This window comes from Tachypleus tridentatus, chromosome 9 (assembly GCF_004210375.1).
Source record: "Tachypleus tridentatus isolate NWPU-2018 chromosome 9, ASM421037v1, whole genome shotgun sequence".
Lineage (NCBI taxonomy): Eukaryota > Metazoa > Arthropoda > Merostomata > Xiphosura > Limulidae > Tachypleus > Tachypleus tridentatus.
The window spans coordinates 163932232-163953826 of NC_134833.1; the positions used below are offsets into that span (position 1 = coordinate 163932232).

The 21595-nt window shown below is 33.1% G+C and overlaps 1 pseudogene across 1 annotated transcript; it reads right to left on the minus strand.

Annotated features, from left to right (window-relative positions):
- Positions 1-531: 531 nt before the first annotated feature.
- LOC143226838 (uncharacterized) lies at positions 532-19314 on the minus strand (annotated as a pseudogene). The gene is made up of 5 exons (XR_013014774.1): positions 19228-19314; positions 17734-17872; positions 11907-12019; positions 3885-4062; positions 532-2628 (listed from the first exon to the last, which is right to left on the minus strand). The product of XR_013014774.1 is annotated as an uncharacterized LOC143226838 (transcript).
- Positions 19315-21595: the final 2281 nt, after the last annotated feature.

Sequence of the window (21595 nt, forward strand, 5' to 3'; positions counted from 1 at the left end):
GACCAAAAAGTGACAGATTATCTTTCTATCTTAAACAGATATAAATATAGAACTTGTTCTGTTTTTCTTTTTACTCTTTGAGCAAAAGTGAACATTTTGTTTCATATTCAAAATTTCCAGTATTGGAAGATTTAAACCTTTTAAAGTGTAGAAACTGTATCTAAAAATTCTTTACTCACCATTTCCCAGAGCTATATTTCAGAGACGAGACTAGATGATACTTTCCCATGTATTTCAGAGAGATGAGACTAGATGATACTTTCCCATGTATTTCAGAGACGAGACTAGATGATACTTTCCCATGTATTTCAGAGACGAGACTAGATGATACTTTCCCATGTATTTCAGAGACGAGACTAGATGATACTTTCCCATGTATTTCAGAGATGAGACTAGATGATACTTTCCCATGTATTTCAGAGATGAGACTAGATGATACTTTCCCATGTATTTCAGAGACGAGACTAGATGATACTTTCCCATATATTTTTGACTTACAGTTATGTTCACAGTATAGACAAATGACTGTGCATTACTTCTCACTTTTTACGTTGCAATTTAAAACACGTACTTGCTACACACTAGACAACTGTAAGGTTCCTATTTCTTCACAGTTATTCTTCTCCTGTTTTCTGCCCCACAGTAAACAATTTGATTTTTCCACACTGTTTCCCACAAAGTGGCTTTGGGGTTTTCTTTTTTTTTTCAAAATTTAGTTTAATTTAGTAAAGAGGTATGCCTAGATAGGTCAAATGGTCCCTTGTGGTCTGTTAACATTATACAGTACATTAGAGAACCCAATTTTTAGCATTATATGACCTCAAGACTTACTGCTGGTGTATGTAGCTGTTTATTCTCTGAGGTGATTTACGTTACACTTATATACAAACTGTTTTATAGAATCTCCACATCTGTAATGTTTTTACCTGGGAGGTAATCTTTTATATTTTATAATTCACAGCACAACTCTAAGGTTTCTCCCAAGTGTGTGCTATTTGCTTTTGTATGCTGCAAGTTGATACCAACTGTATTGCACACAACATACAACATTAGTGTGTTATTTGATGTATTTTTAAAGTATTATTTTTACAAAACTTTTTTCCACAAACTATACAACTGTATGGTTTCTTTCCAGTTTGTATTCTTTGATGTCTTTTTAATTCAGTGTTTGTTTTAAACTGCTTTTCACAATCTGTACAACTGTAAGGTTTCTCATCAGTATGTACTCTTTGATGCGTCTTTACATGAGTATTTCTACGAAACTGTTTTCCACACACTGTACAGCTGTAAGGATACTCACCAGTGTGTATTCTTTGGTGTGTTCTTAAACAACTATTTGTTCGAAACTGTTTTCCACAAGCTATACAACTGTAGGGTTTCTCCCCAGTGTGGATTGTTTGATGTGTTTTTAATTCATTATTTGTTTTAAATTGTTTTTTACAAATTGCACAACTGTAAGGTTTCTCCTCGGTGTGTCTTCTTTGGTGACTTTTTAAATTACCGTTTGTTGTAAAACATTTTCCACACACTATACAATTGTAAGGTTTCTCACCAGTATGTTTTCTTTGATGTATTTTTAGTTTACTCTTTGTTACAAACAATTTTCCACACACTGTACAACTGTAAGGTTTTTCACCAGTGTGTATTCTTTCATGTATTTTTAATTTGCTCATTGTTCCAAACAGTTTACCACACACTGCACAACTGTATGGTTTCTCACCAGTGTGTATTCGTTGATGTCCTTTTAAAGACTATATGCATAAAACTGTTTTCCACACACTGCACAACTATATGGTTTTTCCCCAGTGTGTATTTTTTTATGTTGTTTTACGAGACTATTTGAAACAAACTGCTTTCCACACACTGTACATTTATAAGGTTTCTCCCCAGTGTGTATTCTCTGATGATTTTTTAAGTAACTATTTCTATCAAACTGTTTTCCACACACTGTACAACTGTAAGGTTTTTCCCCAGTGTGCATTTTTTGATGCTGATTTAAGTGACTATTTGCCCCAAACTGTTTTCCACACACTGTACAACTGTATGGCTTCTCCCCAGTGTGTATTCTTTGATGTATTTTTAAGTTACCATTTGTTCGAAAGTGTTTTCCACACACTGGGCAACTGCAAGGTTTCTCCCCACTGTGTATTCTTTGATGTATTTTTAAGTTACCATTTGTTCGAAAGTGATTTCCACAAACTATACAAATGTAAGGTTTCTCCCCAGTGTGTATTCTTTGATGTATATTTAAGTTACCATTTGTTCGAAAGTGATTACCACAAACTATACAAATGTGAGGTTTCTCCCCAGTGTGTATATGATGCTGATGTTGTTTCAAATGCTTATTTCTATCAAACTGTTTTCCACAATCTATACAATGATATGGATTCTCTCCAGAGTGTATCCTCTTTTGTTGGTTTAATCTTTCAAATGTTTTTCCACAACTATATAGTTTATCATAACTATTATGTACATTAAATATTGTTAGGTTATTAACACCTAACTTTGTTTCTCCACTAATATTGTTATTTAGTGATTTTACATCTCCTGTAACATCACCTTCTTGTTTTATAACATGATAACCAGGAACCTGACTTCCATAACAGGTGTCCACACTGGTCTTTATATCTAAAATAGATATAAATGATGTCACAAATTAATTAATAATAAACATATAATATATTACTTTATGTGTTAAACAGATATTTATAAATATCAATATTTAGACTAAACTAACATATTTATCTATATATTATTTATCAAGTTCAGGTATCATTCCTGTAACTATAAACTGTTTCATTACTGACTCCAACATGTTAAACTGTATATTTGTAATCAATCGAGTATCAGATTCTACAGACTGGTAGTGTTCAGGAATACCATATCTGTGGTAATACATGACAACAATACATTCACTGAACATGTAGAACCACAAAAATAACAAACACTGATCACTTACAGTTTTATTTTATAGAAATATGTACTGTTCTCAACATTCATTTTGAGGCAAACAAAAAAATGTTTAACGTTTAGTTTTCATTTAATCACATTAAAATTTTCATACAATAGCTCCAAAGTAAAAGTAACAAATGATAAAGCAAATAGAGATCTCTACACTTCAAGTTAAAACTTTCTCATATCGTTATATAAATATTAAGAATTCAACCAATTATTAGACCCTCTTATTATTGTTAGATCAAAGTGCATGTCAAAAAATTTCTTAAGTAGTTACATTCAAACCTTGGCATCAAACATAGTTAATGAATCAATAAAATGCTTTCTGTTTGTGACACATAAAAATGTCTGATATAAATCTGACAACAGCCATAGAATTCCCTGGTTGAAATGATGTGAAAATAGTAACACACATAATAATAGTCAGAATAATTATATCATTAGTAATACTACCTCGACATTTCAATCATTTCTCAAAACTAAATTATAAGTTTGTATTATAATTTGTAGTCATTCTATTAAGAAAAACAAAAAGTAATTTAGATTTATTTGTTTTATGGTAGTTATGGTCGTTGTTATGGTAGTTATGTCAAATCAACAGACTCCATCAAGGTTAATAAAAAGTTTTACTGAAAAAAAAGTTTAATATTTATTTTGCATACTACAGATTTCTCAAATAGAATTTAATTAATGATGAAGAAAGTATTGTAATGTTAACAAGAAAGTCACTTTGAGCTTGGAATAGTCAAACATTGACTCCAGGCAGGTATTCATGCATAGATTCTCAGTAAAAAAGAAAAAAAAAAGTCTGCTTTTCAGTGTACAAAACACCAGTAATGTTGACAAAATTGGTTACACCAACAAAGTTCTCAAAGTAAGTGTTTAGCCAATGCTCACAAACTTAAGTTTTAGGTGATGTTTGTACTTACCAGATGTTCTTTCTAACCCTGATTCAATATCTCTTTGGTATTCAGTTTCTGTTTTCACATTCACAACATTATAACATGAACCATCCTGGTCCTCATCATCACTGTAACTGAACTTAGAAATAACATCATCTTGTAGCAGATCAGCTGGCTGTTCTATTTTCACTTGAACAGACATATCCTTGAATCAAACAGCATTTGAAAGGATTAACAGAAATAACAATCAGTGTTATCATTACATATCATCTCTACAGTTCACTAAATGATGATATAATTAGTAAACATAATATTTCAAACTTACCTATGTATGTAAACATATTTTATGTCTGGATCTATATGCAAACAAAACAATGGCATGCGAGATATTAAAACAAGAAATTATTTTACAGGAAAGACCAAATAACCACTTTCTTATTTATCCAAATTGAATATAACAATATTTAATTTCACGATGACAAGAAACCCACTTGAAGTAAAAAAAAAAGTATTCTAAAGACATCTGGTAGGGGTATTAAAACTTGAATTAAAATAAAGTACAGAACAACATTGACTTTTTGAGGTCATCTTCAGGTTCGCAAAGAGAATTTGCAACTGACTGTTGCTGGCACGTCTTAGGGATAATAATATAGGGGATGCTGCATTAGTTAGGTTATTAATTAATACAGGTATAAAGATGTTTCTTTATACTGGTTTAATTTTGGTTTGAGCTATTGTATAAGTAAGGCTTCTTTGATTTTTTGTTTGTTTACATTTGCTTCCCTACTTAGTTTGTTGGTGTTTTCTATGGTTATGTTGTGCTTATTTGATTTGCAGTGCTCAAAAAATGTGTGAGGGTTTTTGTGTTCTATGAATCTGAATTCCATTTTTCTGCTTGTTTGTCCAATATAGTTGTGGCAGTTGCTACATTGTATTTTATAAATTTTGTTGGTGTTGTTTTTGTCAGTGTAGTTTTTACATAGTATGGACTTTAATTTTGTACCTGGTTTTTTGAATAAATTTAGCATTTACTGGAATGTTGTATTTTGTTGTAAGTCTTTTCCAAATGTTGGGAATTAATAAAAACTAAACAGTGAACAAAATTGTCCAGTTTCTTTCTAAATACCACAGAAAACTCAATGAGAATTTCAGTAAGTATGGCCCTTAAAGAGCTACACAAGGCAGTAAAGACCATATAATTTGGAAACTGCTTGTCCTAAATATAATAAAGAGCAAGGAAATTGGCATATAACTGAACAGTGAACACAGAATCTGTAATTGAGGATCATACAGTTATTTACTATAACAAACTGTGACAGAGTAAAAAAAAGTTATCTTATTTTAAACACTGTCCACAAACACAAAAACAGAAGAATGGTTTAAAAGATGTGCAGAAAACTGAAGTCTGTATTTTCAGCAAGGACTCCTCAAAATGACTGAAAGGAAGGTCACAAGTCGTGGTGGAATTGGCTGGTCATCAAATTGAACTGTACCAACAGTAAAAGATATTGCACTTTGGTCATAGTATCCAGGAATAAAACAGAATCTTTGTAAAAAACATGTAAAGCATGATGACACAATGACAGGAAGGATGTTGTGGTAACCAGTATACTGTAAAGAAAGGTTCAAATGTATGATGTCATGTGGAAGTTTATATAGAACTCAGTGTATAAACTGTCCCAGAGGAGAAAGACCTGATATAAAATGTAGCTCTTAATGACGTACAGAGTTCCTGTTTGAGCCAAAGACCAAAGATTCATAGTTCAACTTTGACTACTGTGCAGTGTAACTAAGGCTTTAGATCAATCGATATTGGTGAAATCCTTACATCAGATAGATGGTATACTGACAGGTGGAAGGAGGAGTCTTTACTTATATTCCAAAACAAATCCAAGTCTAATTTAGTTGTATCTACCAACTGGAAATTACTTGGTAGATATTGTAATGGGAGTGCCTTATACTACATACTTTCAGTTAACATCCTAGTCCTACATCTCAAACTAAGAGTGGGTTAAACTAATCTCTTATTCAATGAAAAACACTACTTACAGAGGAGACTATATATACCAACATTCCCAGTAGCTGGAAATTTGAGAATTAGGGATCCTTTGTGCTCCACTTTAAGAATAGATGGGGGGGTGATACTTCTTATGGAGTAGGATACATGAGAGTATGCAAGGACCACTGTTACCAGATATAATCATTGGAATTTGATCATCACAGAAAGACGGTGTAATGCATTAATGTCATAATATCACTGATAAGAGTAATAATTCTTCCATTTAAACCATATCACAATTGAAATTAGATACAATTAAGAAGCCAATAAATAAATTTATTTACATACATACTTTGAGCATGCTAAATATAAAATTAACATTAAACAATGATTTGAGTCATTTTAAGAACAAGTGACAAATAGAGCATAAATACACAGGTTCACATGGAGGCAAACTGAGGCAGTGAAGAACCATGTTAATATCACAATTCAGAAGGATTACATACCAAGGTGGATGAATAATCCAGAAGGAACACAACAATTTAGAAAGATTAGGAGAGAGAAAAATTTTACAGTACCTACAACAATGAAAAGTGAGAGATAAGGTAGTCTGATAATACTGAATTGAAGAGACATGAAGTTTCCTGCTGATTGATCCATGTTCCCCAGCCCTGAAGGGAAGCATCCATGAAGATATACAAGACTAGATAGGGAAAAGGAAATAGAACACTTGCCAACATACGAGTCTTCTCCAACCACCAATAAAGAAAACCTACAATGGAAGGAGAAATGAAAGTAGGAGCCTCCAATGGATCCTGTGCAATATTCCATTGACTGTGCAGAGTCCACTGAATAAACTCAAGGGGATAAAGGCTTCCATGGAAGACTAAATCCCCAAAAATTATACAACCTCAAAAGCTGTAAGAGAAAGAGCAATAAGGGCATGGAGGACTGAAAGTTCCATTGAAATAGGAGAAGGTTAAGTGCTACAGATAGGAGTGTTGAAACAGACAACAATATTTGAGAGGTATAAGGAATGACTTCTCAAATTTGATCAATTAACTGACACATGCCATCTCCAGGAGCAGTAGATGAGTTTGATGGGCGGACTCCTGTTTGGAACGAGCTAATTGAAGCCAATTGTCCATGTAAGTACAACATCCAAGCATACAAATGTCAAGCAAAAGCCTTTAACATCCAACAAAAGACATATGTGACTGAAACAAGCCCACAGGGCAGGCCACAAAACTGATAAAATAACCCATGATGAATGAACCAAAGAGAGTGCTTCAACTGATGAGATATCGGGACATACAGGTAAGCATTCATGATGTCTAACTTAGTTATCCATAAACTTGGAAAAAAAAAGCCCACCTGTGAGTAAGGATACACTCCATGGTAAATCAGGGTATGGCCAAAAATTGATTGAGTTAGATTAAATTGATTCCAGGCCACCAGTCCCTGGTTTTCTTTTGTATCACAAATAGCCTGGAATAAAAACCTAGAAAAGGATAACTGACAAGCTGGATCAATGGTCTGCTAGGACAGAAGATCTTGTACTGTCTTGGACAGACACTGATTGATAGGAGGATCCTGAAGCAATGGAAAATAAATGGGTATCTAAGACAACAAAGGAGGGTAAAAAATTGGATGACAAATCCCTTGGATAATACCTGAATAACTCACAGATTTGTAGCAAAACATTTCCAAAGGAGAAACAAAATCACTTAAGTGACTCCCCACTGAACCAGAACCTATTAGGTAGTCACCAGTACTGTTGGCAATGTGATCCTAGGTGTCAAATAAAATGTCAGGAGGAGGAAATCCTGAAGGTTAGAACAGGTAGGGCTAAGTAGGAGCTGGATGGGAAACAGTAATAGAGGTATGTGTAAGTCCCTGAAATAAATAGGTAGTAAGCAAACCAGGGACAAACCAACATCCCTCCCCAAGAGATTTCAACAACACAGAAACCTCATATGTAAGGATAGAGCCAAAGAAGATGAACTTGCCAATATGGAGGTAACAGGAAGAGGCTATCCTACAAAAATCCTATGGATCTCTGTAGACTGATTTGGAAAGGACCACAAAATGTATACAAGTACTGTAGGAAAATCAACAGGGTAAAATAAAAGTTGAAAAGACTAGACATGAGATAAATGAACAGAATGATTAGGGTCCACCCCCCACATGATCAAAAGTGATTCTAAGTGTTGAGAATCAAGGAACAGCCATTCAGTCTGATAGTAGGCCAAAGCTAAAGGTTCAAGCCTATAGAGGGCAAAGAATGCTATGGTACATAATGCTCAGCATGAGCCCTAATATCTGGGAAAATGTGAGAGGAGGAAACATGTCAGAAAGATTGAAGGGATCATATGATAGAGAAATGGATAAAACACAACATGCTTGAGGAATCATGTCTAGAAAAGCCATATTTGGCTTAGTTGATTCTGCAGTAGGAGCAAAGAAAGGCGTGGCAAAATCCTTGTTGATCCAAAGAGGTATGGCATATCCAGGAGGAAGAGTGGCAAGATTAGGAGAGAAAGACTGACTCTATGATGAACAATCATGACAGATGATAGTTGATAAGTTTAAAGATATGTCACCCACACCTGTAGCTTGTGTTAGTGGGCTAGTATAAGTTATTATCTTCAAAGTGGTAACCTAAATTGTGCAATTCATTGTGTAACAGTGAAAAATCAAACACAATTGTTTGATGACAAAAAAAAGAAGATTGGAAAACTGAAAAATAAGTTATCTGAATAGTGGGAGTCACATGCATCAGGAGAGTGTTGCATTCTTGTTGGAGAGTTCCATTTGATGATTTACATGTGAATGCAGTTGAACCAGTTCACTGTAAGGTATTTAGAGACTCAAGGCTTGTAACATACAAAAAACATTTTGCATATAGATGACATAACTGAATGAAAATAGTTATTTATGTGAGCAGAGATAATGTATTGTGTCAGAACACTGACCTCTATACAGTTATATTATGTAATGTAATGGTTGAATTAAACACTGAATTCTGCACATTATGGAACACAACATAATATAATGGCTGATGAAAAACTGAATTTTACATGTTATGTAACATGATGGTTATTTGCTTACAAAATTCTACACATTCCATTAAGTAACATAATGGTTGATTAAACACAGAATTCTGCACATTCAGGTTACATCACATAATGGTTGATTAAACACAGAATTCTGCACATTCAGGTTACATCACATAATGGTTGGCTAAACACAGAATTCTGCACATTCAGGTTACATCACATAATGGTTGATTAAACACAGAATTCTACTCATTCAGGTTACATCACATAATGGTTGGCTGAACACAGAATTCTCCACATTCAGGTTACATCACATAATGGTTGGCTGAACACAGAATTCTGCACATTCAGGTTACATCACATAATGGTTGGCTAAACAAGAAATTCTACTCATTCTCATTATGTAACATAAGAAATGAACCATGAAGAAAAAGCTATGAAGTAAATCTAATCATTCAGTGCACCCACAGCAATCACCACTAACAGTCCATCTATATACAGAACAACTCAGAAAGACCTGCAACACACCATGATAAAATTAAATGGCATCTTTTAACAGAGAAGAATCCATGAACACAAAGCTGAGCCATCCATGTTCCTCAGAAAACAGCACTCAACATAATGAAGAAAGATCTCCACTGAAAAAGTCATGTACATAAGCTGCTTTCCTAACATATTCAATCAAATGTTGCATACCTCAAATAGCTTAAGAATGAAATGGGTATACATGATATCTTATTCAAAGACTAATTGACCAAGTCACTGTCTACAGAGTTTGTGTAGCTGATCTGCTAAATGGTGGTGGTAAATCATAACTGTAATAAAACTAGGTGGATTATGGAAGGAATGCAGGATGGAATATTACAGTGGAGTCAACTCATCTGGTGTAGAGCTACAATAAAAACACACAGCTATCAGACAGAGCATCACCAATCATGTAATGAGATGATGAGGTGGGGCTTTAGAATAAGTTTAATATAATAAACTAAACTACTGTAAATATTACAGCTGATTCGACACAGAATAAGTTTTTTTAATCAAAAGAAAAAACCCAAAATATTAGGTTCTTGTTTTATAAAACTGATGAGGTTTTCATAAGTAATTAGTAGAAATTGTACAGTGGGTTGTATGGAAACACCTGTGGACAAGTTCATACACATATACATGTATACATTACTGAAAGACAAAATATGGAAACAGCAGTATTTTAAGGGATTTTTGTGAATGATACTGACCATCTTACCATTTAATACAGTTGCAGAAACGTGTAGACGTTGTATGTACTCACCATGTAGAGGATATTAAAAAAATAAACTTGATATTATTGCAAACATGGCTCAGTAACTGACAAAACAGAATTAAACTTTCCAAGTTGTCATTCTGTATTCCATAAATATCTTTAATAAAATAAATCCATGTAGCAGAAGACTGTTCTTTAACAAGTATCTAGTATCAAGTTGCTTTTGTCTTAGGGGAAAGCATGAAAACTAAAGTAGAGGCTACAGCCACATTATTACCCAAACTAATCCTTAATTCTAAAAGGTAAATTTTTTCTATAAACATGAAAACATTACAAAAAGAAAACCCATGATTTTCAGTGAATATTGATTGTTTCTCTTTATAAAACACGTTTACACACTTTATGACTATTAACATTGCTGTTGTAAGAAGAACTGTAATATGTTTATTAACATGTTTACACACTTCATGACTATTAACATTGCTGTTGTAAGAAGAACTGTAATATGTTTATTCACAACATAACAAACTTCAGCTTGCAACTACAAACATTTCATTACCAATCATTTAACTTTCAATATGATGCTCCCTATATATCAGAACCAACATCTACAATATATACAGCAGTTCATCTCCTTATCAAAACAACAATACAAGTTTTGTGAAAGCACTAGCGTATCTTCAAATATTGTTGCAAATTAACTTTTGAGAACCTCACCCAAGAATTCTAATAAATCAATGTACCAAGAGACAGACATATACTGATGGTTTATTACAGTTAGTATACTATAAACCTCAAAAGCTATAACTGTGATAAATGCTTATTAGTTGGGAAACTATAGATATTCGACCAGGAATATTTGTAAATTTGAACATAATAAACTATTTAACTTCACTAAATTAATTTTGGACATTTGTGTTTCTACAAGGACATTAGATATCTTTGTAAGCAATAAAAGTCAGCTTGCAAACAGCATGAGGCCAACCAAGAATAGACCTAGCCAGCTAGCCATAAACTGAGGTGTAACAATATCAACTCAGAATTAATTTGCTCATCATGAACTGTTGATAAAATATGCAGTTCCAGATCAGACAGAAGACTTAGTATTGTTTGTACGTTTGTATATAAATAATTATTTGTAATAACCATTATTATAAATTTTATCATTGTTTGTATGATAAAATATACTTGTGTTAAGAAGGAAAACTGTGTGTCAATCTGGTTGACATATATCATAAATTTGATACAAATCAACATGTTATTTATCTTCAGAATTAAATTTCAAAAGTTTTAGCAATTTGAGATCATAATATGTAACATAATAAGTTGGAGAATCATCCAATATAAAATCACAATAAGTAACAATTTCAATTTTTTTTGTCTAGTTTATTTACTACAATTTACTGTATTTATACATTTTTATACTTATATTTTTATTATTATTTATATGTTACTTCCTAAGCTCATTTGTAATTTCAGGAATATGTTTCAACCCAACCCTTATATTAACACTTTCACTGGCACTGGTGATCTGATAAACTTGTTGCTCAAAAGGTTGTTTTCTTATTTTATTAACAAAGTTATTTTAATTTGGTGAGGTTTTCATCACTACTTTATATTCTATTTTGCATTATGTTAATTCCTTACCTATGCAATTATTTTATTACAGTTACTAATTATATGCACACAAAGTCCATAAAGACACAGTTACACTACATATTATCTTTAATAACTATAAAAAGTTTAATTACCTCACTTTTATCTGATGTTACATCACACTTTTCTTCTTGTTCCTCTCTTGTTATATCAAACTTCATAACTGTACATAGAGAACTTTCTTCTAATGAATCAGCTTCTCCTGGAACTAAAAGTACAAATAATGTATATAAATGTTTTACTAAATCATGACTAAAATCCATAAAATGTATTTAAAAGTTCTTATATGATATAGAAGTGCATAAAAAAAGAATCAACTTTCAGCAAATGTCAAGTTCTAAAAATATACCTAGACTACCATCCACATTATCAGTTGCAGTTCCAAATGGTGACTTTTCAGGTAGCCAGGGAAAGTGAGTAAAACATTTTCCTATACCTGGTAGAAGAAAGTTGTGAATGGAGAAGAACAGTAATTATGTAAACAGTAAACATACTTCTGGAGTTAAAATACCCATCAACCAAAACTAACAAGACATGAAATGTATGGAAGGTCAGATCAGCAGGTTCATACAACACAACGAACATTACACTGGGAATTACAAGTAAGGAATGTTCATACAACACAAAGAACATTACACTGGGAATGACAAGTAAGGAAGGTTCATACAACACAAAGAACATTACACTGGGAATGACAAGTAAGGAAGGTTGATACAACACATAGAACATTACACTGGGAATTACAAGTAAGGAATGTTCATACAACAGAGAACATTAGACTGGGAATTACAAGTAAGGAAAGTTCATACAACACAAAGAACATTACACTGGGAATGACAAGTAAGGAAAGTTCATACAACACAAAGAACATTACACTGGGAATGACTAAGTAAGGAAAGTTCATACAACACAAAGAACATTACACTGGGATGACAAGTAAGGAAGGTCCATACAACACAAAGAACATTACACTGGGAATGACAAGTAAGGAAGGTTGATACAACACACAGAACATTACACTGGGAATTACAAGTAAGGAATGTTCATACAACAGAAAACATTAGACTGGGAATTACAAGTAAGGAAAGTTCATACAACACATAGAACATTACACTGGGAATGACAAGTAAGGAAAGTTCATACAACACAAAGAACATTACACTGGGAATGACTAAGGAATGTTCACACAACAGAGAACATTACACTGGGAATTACAAGTAAGGAAGGTTCATACAACACAAAGAACATTACACTGGGAATTACAAGTAAGGAAAGTTCATACATCACAAAGAACATTACACTGGGAATGACAAGTAAGAAAGGTTCATACAACACAAAGAATATTACACTGGGAATTACAAGTAAGGAAGGTTGACACAACACACAGAACATTACATTGGGAATGACACAAGTGAGGAAGGTTCATACAATACACAGAACATTACACTGGGAATGACAAGGAAGGAAAGTTCATACAACACAAAGAACATTACACTGGGAATGACAAGTAAGGAAAGTTCATACAACACAAAGAACATTACACTGGGAATGACAAGTAAGGAATGTTCATACAACAGAGAACATTACACTGGGAATTACAAGGAAGGAAAGTTCATACAACACAAAGAACATTACACTGGGAATGACAAGTAAGGAAAGTTCATACAACACAAAGAACATTACACTAAGAATGACAATTAAGGAATATTCATATACCACAAAGAACATTACACTGGGAATGACACAAGTGAGGAAGGTTCATACAATACACAGAACATTACACTGGGAATGACACAAGTGAGGAAGGTTCATACAATACACAGAACATTACACTGGGAATGACAAGGAAGGAAAGTTCATACAACACAAAGAACATTACACTGGGAATGACAAGTAAGGAAAGTTCATACAACACAAAGAACATTACACTGGGAATGACAAGTAAGGAATGTTCATACAACAGAGAACATTACACTGGGAATTACAAGGAAGGAAAGTTCATACAACACAAAGAACATTACACTGGGAATGACAAGTAAGGAAAGTTCATACAACACAAAGAACATTACACTAAGAATGACAATTAAGGAATATTCATATACCACAAAGAACATTACACTGGGAATGAAAAGTGAGGAAGGTTCATACAACACAAAGAACATTACACTGAGAATGACAAGTAAGGAAAGTTCATACAACACAAAGAACATTACACTGAGAATAACAAGTAAGGAAAGTTCATACAACACAAAGAACATTACACTAGGAATAACAAGTAAGGAAGGTTCATACAACACAAAGAACATTACACTGGGAATAACAAGTAAGGAATGTTCATACAACCTAAAGAACATTACACTGGGAATGACAAGTAAGGAAGGTTCATACAACACACAGAACATTACACTGGGAATTACAAGTAAGAATGGTTCATACAACACAAAGAACATTACACTGGGAATGACAAGTAAGGATGGTTCATACAACACAAAGAACATTACACTGGGAATGACAAGTAAGGAAGGTTCGTACAACACAAAGAACATTACACTGGGAATGACAAGTAAGGAAGGTTCATACAACACAAAGAACATTACACTGGGAATGACAAGTAAGGAAGGTTCATACAACACAAAGAACATTACACTGAGAATGACAAGTAAGGAAAGTTCATACAACACACAGAACATTACACTGGGAATTACAAGTAAGGATGGTTCATACAACACAAAGAACATTACACTGGGAATGACACAAGTGAGGAAGGTTCATACAATACACAGAACATTACACTGGGAATGACAAGGAAGGAAAGTTCATACAACACAAAGAACATTACACTGGGAATGACAAGTAAGGAAAGTTCATACAACACAAAGAACATTACACTGGGAATGACAAGTAAGGAATGTTCATACAACAGAGAACATTACACTGGGAATTACAAGGAAGGAAAGTTCATACAACACAAAGAACATTACACTGGGAATGACAAGTAAGGAAAGTTCATACAACACAAAGAACATTACACTAAGAATGACAATTAAGGAATATTCATATACCACAAAGAACATTACACTGGGAATGAAAAGTGAGGAAGGTTCATACAACACAAAGAACATTACACTGAGAATGACAAGTAAGGAAAGTTCATACAACACAAAGAACATTACACTGAGAATAACAAGTAAGGAAAGTTCATACAACACAAAGAACATTACACTAGGAATAACAAGTAAGGAAGGTTCATACAACACAAAGAACATTACACTGGGAATAACAAGTAAGGAATGTTCATACAACACAAAGAACATTACACTGGGAATGACAAGTAAGGAAGGTTCATACAACACACAGAACATTACACTGGGAATTACAAGTAAGAATGGTTCATACAACACAAAGAACATTACACTGGGAATGACAAGTAAGGATGGTTCATACAACACAAAGAACATTACACTGGGAATGACAAGTAAGGAAGGTTCGTACAACACAAAGAACATTACACTGGGAATGACAAGTAAGGAAGGTTCATACAACACAAAGAACATTACACTGGGAATGACAAGTAAGGAAGGTTCATACAACACAAAGAACATTACACTGAGAATGACAAGTAAGGAAAGTTCATACAACACACAGAACATTACACTGGGAATTACAAGTAAGGATGGTTCATACAACACAAAGAACATTACACTGGGAATGACAAGTAAGGAAATAAAGTGTGTGAAAATTTAGCAGTATGGTATACCCTTATCCTGACTGTTACTACGAAACAACCACTGGAAGATATACGTGATGTCTCTAACATCTCAAAATACTATGTATGGATATACATGCTGAGATAAAGAACTAAACAATATAATTTGTTCACCTCCAAAAAATAAGTATTAAAATTCTGAAAGAATGAGCAATGTCTAATACTAACAGAAAGCAAAAACATATTTCAATATAAAATAATCTTACACAAGACTTCCCCTTCTGATATGCAGGAATATCATATGTTTTTATTAACTGCTGTTATTAATACAGAAATTGTAATATTTGTTTTATTTAGTTTGTATCAGTACTGACATAAACACATGTACAGAAAACTGAAGTTGTCTAGTTACATATAACAGATAATATCTATGCTGGCTTATTCTAGATGAGTGCCTGACATTTGTGTGAAAGACAGCAAATCCTATGACAGAAAGACCTTGTTAGATAGGATTTTGTAGTATGTAAATTTTAATATAATAAAGTCATCATAAAAGAAAGGACAGAAGTATTCTTATACAACTGAAGTAATCTCATCTTTTCTCAGCTAAACCCAGTTTATGCTTGAAGAGAAGTTAGTCTTAGCAAAAGTAATTGTGGGAGTACCATTTCAAACATAAACATATTTATCCTTACTTCCCTTTGCAAATAAAAGCCATGTTCAATTTCTTCATCAAATATATCCAGTCTCCTAAATTTCTGAAAGAAGGTTAAAACTTAGTGTTTTTTTTTTACAATTATCTATAAATTTTCTGTTCAAATCTATTGTTAGTGAGAGAAGTTCTCATATTCGCACAGAAATTCACTGACACCAGAACACCATATTGTCTTGTATTACAGAAATGTATTCAAGATCTATATTAACAAACAACTGAAAGAGAAACTGGAAAGCCCAAAAGTGCTGTGAACAAAAGAGGGTCAGTTTATAAATCCTGTCCCCTGAAAACAGAACAGAAAATAAAATTGGAAAACAACTGGACTTATTTTCTAGGTAAATAAAGGCAATGTTCCACTACATCGGCACCAATGTTCCTCTAATTTTTTCATTTCATATGCAGAACGAATATTTTCCACATTCACCAGTATCATAGCACTGTGCAAGTGTGTTCTTCCTTTTTTTTTTGTAAGAGGGGATATTTTCAGACCATCAACACTATTCAATGATCATTATGTCACACACTATCAATTGGTTATTTCAACTTTAGGCCTATTGTCTACAAGGGTAATTGAGGTTGTCAATATGTTGAAACTCCTATAATTTACTGAGGATGTGTGCAACTAAAATGATGAAGTGCACACCACTTGATTGGTTGTTGTGTGTTCATGCAGCTTAGAAATAACACTGATTGGCACTGACTTGAATTGGAAATGACACTGAGGGAACCAAAAGTGATTCAACATTCATGAACTACACCAAAATGCATAAACAATTCACCTGTACCTCTACAGTCTGCCAAAACGTGTCGTTCAACCATGATCAACAAAGCTCTAATAAAATCCTTGAATATCCATTTTGATTAAGATACATTTTTTACAATTATTCTATCATAGTAAAGTATGTTACAGATTATTTCTGATTCATGGTTTGATCCAAGTATGCTTATCACTGACTAAAAACAAAGCACAGATGGTCTTCCATAGTCAAATATACAATAAGGTCTCAATTAGAAAAGAGGATTCTAACCAATAAGCTGCATGGAAGGTAGGTATGTTGGTTAGTACTCGAGTTTAACTTTATGTACAGTTGCTAGTATAGAATAAGATTATAAAATGTTAGTGGATTCAGATCTCTGACATCAAATACCAAAATTACCACAAGAATGCAGCCTAATTCTACTTACTAATGTTAATCCCTAAGACAGAAAAAAAATGTTAATAAGAGAAGAAAATTTGAATTAATGAAAAAAAATTCAGTCACAGTACTAAATTAAAACAGGTGAAATTCATACTATTATGCAAGTATGAACACAAAACATTAAAGCACTAAATATATAGACTTACTATTATGTAAGTATGAACACAAAACATTAAAGCACTAAATATATAGACTTACTATTATGTAAGTATGAACACAAAAGATTAAAGCACTAAATATATAGACTTACTATTATGCAAGTATGAACACAAAACATTAAGGCACTAAATATATAGACTTACTATTATTTTCTGTGGAAATTTCAATGTCCTTTTTCATTAGTTTAATATTCAATAAATCATTGTGCTTCTGATCAAAAAGTGGCTCAACCTTTATCTTTAACACTTCCATGGTTACATAGATGCTTCACCTTTATGTTCTCTATAATCAAAACAAACAAACAAACAAAAAGACTGTTTTTAGACTACAGAGAAATAAATTAAGGAACAGAAGTCACATCCTTCATAAATCTTACAAAAGTCAATTAATACTATTCTCAAATTTCATTATCTTGATAACTTTCATATCAAATTATTAGCTTTATCTTTTTCACATATTATACTAAAACCACAACATCATCTGAAAAAAAATGACTTTAATAAAACATAACATAATTTTTATGGACAACAATGGACCTATTGATTCATCTTGGGTGTTCAAGTTTCTAAATTAAACTGAAATTATTATAAAATAAATAAAAAAAATCTCACAGCCAGTCTTTATCATTCATATAGTTATTGAGCTTTCTCTTAAACTTATTTAAGTTTACTACCTCCACAACATCTGAAGGAAAACCATTCTAGAGTTTGACTACCCTGCTAGAGGAATAAAACTGTTTTGGCTGAAATTTATATCACCTAGTCTACCATTCGCACAGTTAAGTATGAAATTAAATTATGCATCAGTAATATCAATTGCTTTTAATGTCTTACATATTTCAACAAGAGCCCCTCTGACTCTTCCTTTTTCAAAACAATTTCAAATATCTTAATCTCTTCTTGTATGACAATCCCTAAATCCAAAATAACATTTTAGTAACTTGTCTGAACACTTTCTAACAATTCAATGTCCTCCCTAAGGTAAATAGCTCAAAACTGAGTACAATACCCCAAACTTCAAATATGGTCTAACCAGCAACCCATATAATATTAGAACCTCTTTAGACTTGTATTCAATGTTTCTGCAGATATAATGTAAAATCCTATTTGCCATAGCATTAACATAGCACATTGTTTGGATGGTTTAATAGAGTGACCTGTGATGACAAGAAACCCACTTGAAGTAAAAAATGTATCTTAAGATCTTTTAATAAAAGTTTAAATACCCATACCAGCCATCTTGAGATATATTAATATAGTGATCAATCTATACACCAAAATTCATTTATTTTACTACACTGCTAAGGTTATTCCCATCCAAATTATACTTTTGACATTAAACTGATTAAGCCAGTTTGCCTGAACTCCATTTATAAAAACCCTCTGTTTTCTTCCATCCATCCACGCTGCTATTCAATTAGATAACTTATCCCCCATCTGTAAATATAATTTTTACAAGCCTTTTATACGATACAGTTTAAAATATTTTCTGAAAATTCAGACATACCAAATCTATACCCTTATCCACATCTACTTAACTTAGACAAGAACCTTTTCAAAAAATGTGAAAAAGATTTGTAAGGCAAAACATTCCTTTATTGAAACTATACTGATTACTCAATAAAACACTACGAAAACCTTTTAACTTTACCACAACCATCACTTGTAACTCTTCGTGCTGTATAAAATGTTACGATTTAGAGACAGTATTTGACTCCATTTGAGCGTCAAACCTCGTATATAAAAAATATACTAAAACATGAAAATCTGGAAATACTGAAATACCTTTGAGTTTGAACGATTCTTGAATTGAATTATCAATAGTTTAAGTCTCGTTATAATTATAAAATGTATAATTCCCAATATATTATATATATAATAAATACTTAATTTCAACTAAAAACATTTGATTTTAATATTTGTATATACATGAATACATACGTTTGATTTCCTTCGCACATATTAATTGTCCAGTAAAATAATATCATTTTTCTTTCCAAATTTAATATTTGTATTGCTGGTAGTTTTTAAGCTATAGTGGTGACGAACAGCTGAAAATTATGGAGGAGAAAAATTAGCATCGTCTTTTTTTTTGTAGTAGGACTGATTACTTTTACTACTACTAGAATACTTGGTGAAATATGAAACGCTTACTTTCACTGACAAACGGAACAACGTTCAGCACCATGCCAAACTTACTCAAAAACTTTCCGTAAAATGGATAAAGAGCAGTACATTAAACCCCTAAAAACAGCAAACTATGAAGCTACAAATATCATATAATACCTTTAGTCGGCTGAACTACAATGTCATTGTTAACGCTATAGTAATTTATGTGTACTATTCCACTGTAAAACCTTTCTTGCCACATCAGTGACACTGTAACAGTAACCTATCATGACTAGGCAAGGTAAAACGAAGAACAATGTATCTCATAACGGATATCTCATAAATTTTATTTTATCAATAAAAGTGTTAAAACCCATACCAGCTCAAAGAAACGTTAGTTATTCTTAAAAAGTAAGAGTTCAGAAATATAAAATATCATATTGATGAGGGCTACAGTTTTGTTTAATACCATGAACGGTGCGACGCTTTCCATAACCATTTGAATTTACTGCTACTAGCAGTAACAGATTTAAATAATAAATTCTATTTTAACTTGACATAAACAATCTGTAATACCCACATTCAATACTGAATGTCTTCCGCTGGTACAGTGGTAAGTCTTCGGATTTACAACGCTAAAATAAAGGGTTCGATTCTCCTCGGTGGGCTCAACAGACAGCCCACAACGCTGAATACTAAATACACCTAATTAGCAAATCTTCGATCAGTTTCTTAAGCTATTTAAGCACAGTATTGTTAATAGTGGTAGGTCAAATGGGACTTTCAATTTATTGAATACAATTATAAATAGGTTATAATATCATTGTATAGGTAGTTGGTTACGCCACATTTGAAGGATCGTTTTCAGTATTGGTCTCTTTACATTAGGAAGGACACTGAATTATTGGAAAGAATTCAGGAAAAGTGTACTACAATGGTGTCTGAGGTGGATGGACTGTCATACAGGGAAAGATTGAAATCTCTCAATTGTTTTTCCTAAACAAAGAAAAGCTAAAGAAGTCTTATTGAGATGTTTAAGATTATAAAGGTAATTGAAAGTTTTGAGGCTTGTTTTGTTTTCTTGAATTTCGCGAAAAGCTATACAAAGGCTATCTGCGCTAGCCGTCCCTAATTTAGCAGTGTAAGACTAGAGGGAAGACAGCTAGTCATCATCACCCACCGCCAACTCTTGGGCTACTGTTTTACCAAAGAATAGTGGTACTGATCGTCATGTGGCCCGGCATGGCCAAGCGTGTTAAGGCGTGCGACTCGTAATCTGAGGGTCGCGGGTTCGAATCCCCGTCGCACCAAACATGCTCGCACTTTCAGCTGTGGGGGCGTTATAATGTGACGGTCAATCCTACTAATCGTTGGTAAAAGAATAGCCCAAGAGTTGGCGGTGGGTGGTGATAACTAGCTGCCTTCCCTCTAGTCTTACACTGCTAAATTAGGGACGGCTAGCACAGATAGCCCTCGAGTAGCTTTTTGCAAAATTCCAAAACAAACAAACAAACTGATCGTAACATTATAACGTCCCCACGGCTGAAAAGGCGAGCATGTTTGGTGCGAAGGGGATTCAAATCCGTGACCCTCAGGTTATGAGTCAAACGACTTAACCCACCTGGCCATGCCAGCCTATTTTTAATTATCACTTTCTTTTATACTTAATGGTGAGAATGCTCTAAAGGACTAAAGGATACAAATATAAATTTTGAAATGGTATAAATCATCTTCAATTAGGACAGTTTTAACAGGACAGGGTGGTTGGACTTTGAAAAGGGTTGCCTTCGGATTTCATGAAAGCAATATATTTAAATAAGTTTAAGAGAAAGCTTGTAAAATAAATGAATAAGAAAGTTTGGGGTATATTTTGAAAAAGTTTTAAGTGATAGAACAG